The following is a 9,428-nucleotide window of genomic DNA, read 5'->3' as shown; positions in this document are numbered from 1 at the left end:
TACTTATGAAAGAGTGGTGGCAGTGAGGGGAGGAATGCAGAGGATGGAAGAGTTAGAGATAAATTCGATCTCTTGGAAGGAGACACCACTTCGGACGAGCTATAGTCAAAGAACTAGTCTCGCCTTTAGATATAACCCTAGAAGTAGAAAACCTGGATGTCGACGACTGTTCCAATAGATCACAATCAAAAAACTAGAGATTTAAAACACAAAAATCACATGTTTAAACCCAAGATAAATATGATTGGATACCTCTAAGGAAAGGAGCCGCCAATCCCTCTTCGAAGAGCCGGTCTGCTCTTTGAGTCTGAACTATTTCAGTCCAGATGAAGGAATCACGAAAGCCTCTCCCATGGCTCCTTTACGCTCGTATCACCTACTATCCAATGCTTGGTGCTCAATCAGAAAGCAAAACTTTAATAAAGCATGCAACGATAATAAAAAAACCAAGAGAATTCTATAAAAAATATGACTAATATCAGTCCAATGTTTAAGCTCACTAAAATAATGGGACATTTACATACATTCAGCACAATTATTATGCATTACATTTCTAAAATCTAAACATTCATATTTACATGCATATTTATACATCACATCAAAGATATTACAATCACCACCTTCTTTGAAGTGAAAAACACCATTTCATATAGGTTTATACACCAAGACATTAAAATTATAAATATCAAACATCGGCTCTTAGATGTGTAAATACATAAGATTTGCATGGTATCCTGCTAGTTTCCCAAATATTTTTTTCGATTTCTCGGCTTGGGGATTTGGTAATGTTGCATAATACCTATTAATTAAGCACCTAAAGAGGTGAAATTTTATATATGTGAATTATCCCTAAGAGGAATTAAATTCTAAAAAATTCATAACATAGCTTTAAATAGTTCCCCAAGAGTTGTGGCCTATGTACAGGGTTGATAAACTAGAGTTACGTTTTAAAAAAAAAAGTTTTTTAATGGCTTTATTTTTAAGAAAAAAGTTTAAGGGAATAATATCCATTTGTGAAGGTTTTCTTTATTATATAATAAAAATTTTAACAAAAGAAAATTATTTATTTGTAGGAAAGATAATAATAATTATAGTTCAAAAATAACAAGTAGAAAAAAATAAAATTTAGCATGTGTCAGCTCTATTGCACTTTAAGGATATATGTCAAGTATCAGATCACATAATCTTAACCTAAAAACCACAACGCAATTTATTCGTTGGTAATTCGGATATAACATACTTGATATTTTATAAAAAAATTATATTATAAAAAAGAAATCTTTACACAGATGAATTAAAGTATGCTCGTTATAATGACAATGACTCACCACAATACTCACAACATTTTAAAAAAAATCTACTTTTTTTTCATAATTCTACAGTTAATTTTAAGAATAAATACAGTCATTCCATACCAATCTTCCATTAATCTCAACGGTCAATTTTTCGCATCTTGAACCTAGAGATTGGCTGCGACAGTCGTAATCCAGCAAATAAAATTAACATAAAACGCCTACCTGACCAAAAGCAGAATTGTTGGATGGTTTGGTTGGCGAAAGAACATAGTTGTGTTCAATAATTGTGCCTGTAAAAGCCTACATGTCAAATTTAAAACTTGTTTAGTTAAAGATTGATTCTGAAGTCAGACACCAATGTGGAAAGTAATGTCTCACCTTGCCTTCATAGGAACCTGTTTTAGAGCCTCGGCTGAGAATGTTTTCAGAAGAATTATGCCAAATAATTCCCTCTATTAGTTGCAAATGAAAACTAATTTCTTGATGAAGATGTAAGTCATCACATTGGGAGGCCATTAAACAGCAAAACTTGACTAAACAACTAAAGCAAAACTGGTTGATCCATAAATTTTTAGTTTGGGAATAAAATTTGCATTATCGACAACATCACATCAAAATAGTTGCTGGGATGGTAAACATCAAACAAAGAGAGCCAGGTTGCTGAAAAAAAACAAAAAATCCCTGGTATTGAATCAATTAAGCAACTGTTTCCAGATATCTGAGGCTGCTGAAATTAGCCTTTAAAGCTTTTTATTTGGTGTTAAAATCATGAATTTGAGAATGAATTTATGATTAGAATTTGATCCCCTTGGAATTTGATTCCCTTATTTCTACATATTGGATTTTCAAGTTAAGCCCTCGTCTGATGCTGTTGCCATTGAGAACTATGCCTCGATGTTGATGATTTTTATTTAGGGGCATTTACATACATACCATCCAATACCTATGTATTTACATATCTAACACCTAAACTTAAGTTTTTACATTTATACCACCCAAGTCTTTCCTATCGCATAAAAGATAACACTATTTTAACTTCAAAAAAGTGAAATAAACTTTTTCATGCATTAACCGGGTGCCATGTTATGTAAAAATTGAAGTTTTAGATATGTAAATACATAATCTTCCTCTTATTTATTAGGTTATAGACATATACTTATTTATTAGGGACATTGCCATTGACATTATTATCTTGTGTTTAATAAATTGTTGATTGAGCCTTATTAATTTTTTGTTATTCTCTCGTTTATATTGATATGATAATTGATGTGTATTTAGTCATAACTTAGAGTTCTAGATTCACTCATCTTATTTTCAAATATATTACCCTAAACGTTCCACTAGCATATAACATCCATTAATTTATTATGTTTAATTATCACACATATATCAATATTCTCATTTTTATCATGCTAAATTAAGATATCAGAATTTTTTCATTCCCCAAATCCATATAACATAAATTGTCAAATTATAAATTTATAAAATTTACCTCAAGCTCATCTTTAAATCTTCTTATTGCATAACACACTTATTAGCACTTCTCTAACACTTTAAAGCACTTCTCATTTTTAACTATTGAGCCTTAAGTTTTGAAGTTATATATTACACATATCCACATCCTTTTGTATCATAGATACTTAAATCAATGACACCAAGGTATCAGTTTATGTTCTAATAGGCCATGCGTATAAAATTATAAATTAGTAGGTACAAATTGCAAAAATGCTGACATAAAAAGACTTGTCTAACCGACAATAACCAAGCAAAAAGGTAACTATATCTAAAAAAACAGTACTAAAATTCATTTTAAATATAACAAAATAGGAAATATATAGTTAAATCCAATCTTAATTTAAATCCAATCTTAATACGAATCCAAAACTACCAGCATTTTCCTATCACATCTAAAGCCTGTAATTGAATGGATCATTTCCATATGCTCATATGTGGTCAATATTTTCAAAACTATAAAAACAATGTTGAGTGGTATGTGTGTAAGCTCCAATTAGGTTGTTGCGCATGATTAAATTTGACAAGCCATTCATTAGCCCCACTACATGTTTTATATGAAGAGTGAAGTCTCTTTTGACACGAATTAAAGAATTTCATCTTAGTTACTGTATGTGATATGAAAAACTATGAGAACAGTCTAAAACTAATAAATAATCAGAAAATATTTTACAACTACATAATGAAAAGCCTCAACCTAACCTTCAGCTGCAACTTGCATTTTTGAACTTGATACCTGTATGTTGAAGAAGTACCAAAATAAGCAAATAAATGCTGAGAAAATATATTTCAATAAAGTGTCAAAATAGTCTCTTGACTATTTATATGGCGCCATTTTAGTCCCATAGTCCATGAATGTGCCAAATCAGCACTTAGACTCTTTTAATATGAGTTGATGCAGTCCCCAGAGATGACTATTTTAATTAAAAGAGTAAGGTGAGTAAATTAAAACTTTTCTAGACTCTGAGACTAAAATGGACCCCTACAAATAATAAAGGGATTATTTTGACACTGAAAGGAAGAAATTACTGCAATGCACCTAAACCTCCAAGCCATTAAAAGAACAACCAACATGAATTGTTTCTTACAGAAGATTGATAAGAAGGGTGTTGTAGCAAGCCTAATTTATTGTGTTGCATAGAAGTTAGGGCAAATTTTCTTGGACCTATTACCTTCAGTGCTAGAACCTATAAAGAGTTCGAACATTTCACCAATAAATAATGAAGCCTAAATATACAATAAAAAATTCATATTTTCGTTTTCATCGAATGATTGGTTAAACTAATTTGATTAAAGCTTTATACTAACAACAACCTAAGTAAATCTGAAACCAGTTTAAACACTCACCTCAACATTAGTTTGAAAAGTATTTTCAGCATTGTCATTCTTATCATCATCTTTATCTTCAACAGCCTTTGAATAACTTGCCTCATCAACATCTTTGTCATCTTCGTCATCCTCATCATCATCTAAATCACTCGCAACTTCTTCCTCTTCTTTCTCAAGCTCATCCAACCTTGCCATTAATTTAGCATTTACATCTTCTTCATCATGAACTCCAGAATTATGTGCATTTGAAGGGGTTCATATACCTTGAGTTTGAAACACCAGCACTTTTCATAGAAAAGGCCTCAAGAGTTGTGACGGGTAGGCAAAGAAAAGAATGAGAGTATTTGAAGGCAAAGCGACAATAATCTCTTATTCCCTCATATTTAAATCATAACCTTTTCCATATTTTATGAGGAACAATTAGGGCAAACATAATTAAGATTATTACAATTTACCAAATACAAAACAAACAATAATAGAAAAACATACAACACAATAAAAAAGAATAAAAAAGAACAAAGCTAAAATAGGAAAATCCATCCAATAACTTTCACAATTTGAACATGTGAGACACGTATGGTTAGTAGTTTGGGCCACCTAACAGGGATAGAATTTCACACTGCTCAAGTTCTGTCATGGATTTAGTGAAGACATAAGCGATTTGAAGAGGAGTTGGAGTGTAGATTAAGGGTCCGTTTGGGACGGCAGTGCGGTGGTGGTATGACACCGTACCGCAGTTTTGTCTGTTTAGGTAAAATACATTTTGACAGCTTTTTCAAAAAACTGCCGCTGAAATCTATGTTTTCCCATATGTCCTAGCTAGGTGCAGTGACAGCTTTCTAGCTACGATCTGTCTTTTTCAAAAAAAAAAAGTTACCACTACAGCTTTCTGAACATCAGATTATTTTTCAGCAGCTTCACAACTGCTTTTTAATAAGTTGCAGCTACCCCAAACATACCCTAAGTAAATATTGTTATTATTGACCTTTCAAGAGATAAAATGTCCAACAATCTTAATGCATTTGGTCATGTCATAATCCACAGGGTTCTTTACAATACTATTGATGGCTTGGTTGTCACAAAACATCATTATGGGATTGGTCGTGGAGCATCTCAACTCATTTAATAACCTTTGGATCCGCATTCCTTCACAAATTCCCAAAGCAAGTGTCCAACACTCAGATTTTGCACTACTCCTAGAGACCATTACTTGCCTTTTGCTTCTTCATATGATAGGATTTCCCCATACATAGGAACAATACCCAGATGTAGATCTTCTACCTGTGAGTTCTCCAACCCAACTGGCATCGGTGTAAACTTATTCATCCTTCTTATCTGATTTCTTAAACAATAACCATCTGTCAAGAGACTTCTCATGAAACCTCAATATTTTGTAAATTACCTTCAAATATTCTTCATTTGGACTAATTCATATGCTGAAAGAATAAGTAATATCAGGTATAGTGTGTGACAGGTAGATAAACTTCTCCACCAATCTCTAGTATCTAACAATTTTCACTGGTGTTATTTCTCCATGTGAATGTAACCTTAGCATTCTTGTCTCTTTTAGTAGGCCTAGGATTAACTTTCTTTGAAATATCACAATTCCCTTCTTGGAATTAACCACTTCCATGCCCATAAAGTATCTTATAGTTCCTACATCCTTGATTTCAAGTTCAGTGGCAAGGCCTCCTTAATCTTCCTAATCTTTTTTTTCACCATCATATGTCAGGATCATATTATCTACATAGACAATAAGTGTAGCTTTATATCCTTCCAGCGTAACAATGTATGATCAGCTTGGCATTTGATATACTCATTAAATTTCATAGTCATCAAAAGCTTTTCAGGTCAAACCTATGGAGATTTTTTATGGCCATAAAGTGATTTTTAGTGATGACTATACTCATAAAGGGACTTTTAGTGATGGAGTGCTCAATCTCAAACAATCCAATAGTGTTTTCGGTACTAGAATAAGTCTCATGAGCTGCTTTTCAAACAATCCTGCAGTGTTGCTTGATGCATAAGTAAATAAGGTTGTTGCTTGAAAGGAGGTGGTGCCAGGAAGAAGCGGAGGAGATCCTACAAGCCGGCTGAAGAGATTCTAACTGCTGCAGAGAGGATTTTGGTAGTTAAACGGCTGTTGGAGGGACTCTGGTGGCAAAATAAAAGCAAGGGTTTGTTTCCTTGTTCAGACAGAAACCGCATAATTCAGATAGAGACCAACGTCACACATGACGCGAACCAGACGACGCAGATGATGTCAATTTAGATAAAGCAAAGGAGTGGTGTAGTCAGAAAAAGTTGCACGACTCATACAAAGCCGAACATCAAAGATGACGAGATCCAAACAACACAAATGAAGTAGATTCTAAAGAAGAAGACGAGTGGTGCGGGAAACAATGTCGAACTAAGAAGCGGAAGCGACCAGCCATGCAAGACTCTCATACAAAGAAAGGTGGAGAGACAATATTCTCTCACTCCCTCATAATCAAACTACAACATTTCCACTTATTGTATGTGAAACAGCTAGAGTAAATATAATTAACACTATTACAACTTGCCAAATACAAAGTAAACAAAAAAGGAAAGACATACAAGATAATAAGGAATAAATAAAAATGAATAAAGCTCAAATAGAAAATTCCCTCCAAATGCTTCCATAAATTGAACTTGGGGCTCATATGGCCGGTGGTCTGGGCCACGTAACAGGGATAGAATTCCACAAAATTCAAATTTTAGATTTTTATTGGACTCTCACGTGAACCAGCTATTTTCAGAATGATCTAGCACCCAGAGTATCCAACATTTTATCGATACAAAACACAAAAATAAAAATTCCAATCCTACCATTCAATACAACTTCTGCAGGAAGCAAACCGAACTCAAACCTAGTTTGCAATGGTTTAGAACTTGTATAGAAAATACGCGTGAAAGCACTATTTACGGTTTAGTTAGCTTCTATCTTTGGATGAAAAAGGATTGCAGCGCATCAAAATATCATCACAGAAGATGTTCATGAATTAATCGAAAAACCTTTTATGAACTTCATTGTTTCAACTTAACTCCATTCTCTAAACAATTTTCTGGAATGTGGCAGGTGTTCTTAAGGAAATCAGTTCTTAAGTCAAGGGAAATTTATATACAAACCACACAATTCCTATGCATTAAATTAACTAGCACCCGAAGTTTGATATTTATACTTAAGACACCTTGGTATCATAAACCTATGCATGAAACTGTGTATTTTTACTTTTAAAAAGGTAGTGATGGTGGTATTTTTGAAGTAAAGGATTTATGTGGCATGCATGTAAATATGAATGTTTAGGTATGTAAATACATAAAAATCGTATGGTATGTATGTAAATGCCCCAAAAATTGTATTGTATGTAGGTAAATGCCCCAAAAATCAAACATGTTATTGAATAAAGATACATTAAGGTAAGGTTTTTCCCGGACATCAATTCCAAACAAGACTTTGTTATTCACAAGACATGTGAATTCAGTGAAATAATAATTCAATGAAACATTGTCATATAATTAGATGGCCCCCCCTAAAAAATAATTAAAATTATTTTTAGGACTAAAGTTCAAAATTTCAAGATTTGGAATATTCATGAAGAAGCTAATTCTATGTGGGATAAAGTAACAAGTACTATTAAACAAGTGACAAAAGATGTACTTGGAGAATCAAAAAGAGAAGGTTTTATAAAGAAAAACAGTTGGTGGTGGAATAATAATGTGCAAGAAAATATAAAATATAAGAAATCATGTTATAAAAATTGATTTAAATGTAAAATCTTGGAGAACTGAGAAAATATAAAATGACACATAGAAAGTCTAAGATAACAATTTGTGATGCTAAGAATTCTGCTTTTAGTAATTCTTATAATAGATTATATACAAAATAGAGTGAAAACCATATGTATAAATTAATCAAACAAATAAAAAGGAAAATTAAAAATTTAATTCAAATAAAGTGTAATAAAGATGAAAATCAAAAAGTGATCTACTTAGAAGAAAATATTCAGCATAGATGCGTGAGCTATTTTGATAAATTTTTCAATGAAGTTTCTGAAAATACGATCAAATTTAATGATCTTAATATCATTAATAATAATAAAATATTTTAGTTTTATCATCCAATTAATAAGAAGCCAATTGATGTGCTTTCAATAAAACTAATGCAGGAAAATCAGTAGGAACCGATGATATCCTTATTAAAGTGTGAAAATACTAAGGAGATTTGGGAGTTTCTTGATTTATTAAACTCTTTAATATTATTTTAAAAACTAAAATGGTGCCTGAGGAGTGGAGGAAGAGTATTTTGGTCATCAATTTTAAGAATAAAGGAAATGTAAAAGAGTGTGTAAATTATAAGGAAATTAAGTTAATTTGTTATGCTTTAAAATTATGGAAGAGGGTAACTGAACATAGTTAAGACGTGATACTAGGATTTCTCATAATCAGTTTGGATTTATGTCGGGCAAGTCTACTATGGAAGTTATACATTTATTGAGTGGTTTGATGGAGAAGTACAGAGAGATTAAGGAGGATTATTGTTTTAGAAAAAGTTACGATATTGTTCCAATAGAAGTTCTTTGGAGAGTTCTAGAAAAGAAAGGTGTTGATTTGACTTATATTCAAGTCATTCAAAATATGTATACTAGAGCTATTACTTGTGTTCCAACCGAAAGAGAATTGACCAAGTACTTTCGTATTTCAGTTGGATTACATCAGAGATTCGGCTTTAAGCCCATATCATTTTGCTTTTTATGGAAGCTCTTACTGGAGATTGTACCTCAGTGTATGTTTTTCGCTGATGATATCCTGCTTGTGGATAAGACTAGTGAAAGATTTCATAATAAACTTGAATTATGGAGGTTTACATTGTAGTCTAAAGGCCTTCATATGAGTAGATCTTAAACTAAATACAGGGAATGTAATTTTAGTAGTAGTAGCTCTAGTGGCAGAGTTGTAACTATGGGCGATCAAATCATTAAAATGTGTGAATATTTTAGATATCTCGGGTCTACTAAGTGATAGTGATACAAATGGGGATGCTATTAGTAAAATTCAAGTTGGATGGATGAAGTGGAGGAATGCATTGAGACTATTGTGTGATAGAAAAATACCGGTTAGACTTGAAAGAAAATTTCATAAGATGGTGGTGAGACCTCCAATGCTTTATGGCACAAAATGTTGACCTTTATAACAGAAGTATAAAACAAAGTTAAGTGTTGCTCAGATGAGAATGATTAGGTGGATGAGTGGCTTGACAATTAGAGACAA

This window comes from Phalaenopsis equestris, unplaced genomic scaffold (assembly GCF_001263595.1).
Source record: "Phalaenopsis equestris unplaced genomic scaffold, ASM126359v1 Scaffold000652, whole genome shotgun sequence".
Taxonomy (NCBI): Eukaryota; Viridiplantae; Streptophyta; class Magnoliopsida; order Asparagales; family Orchidaceae; genus Phalaenopsis; species Phalaenopsis equestris.
The sequence above is the reverse complement of the archived record's forward strand: the minus strand, read 5'-3'. Positions refer to the sequence as shown.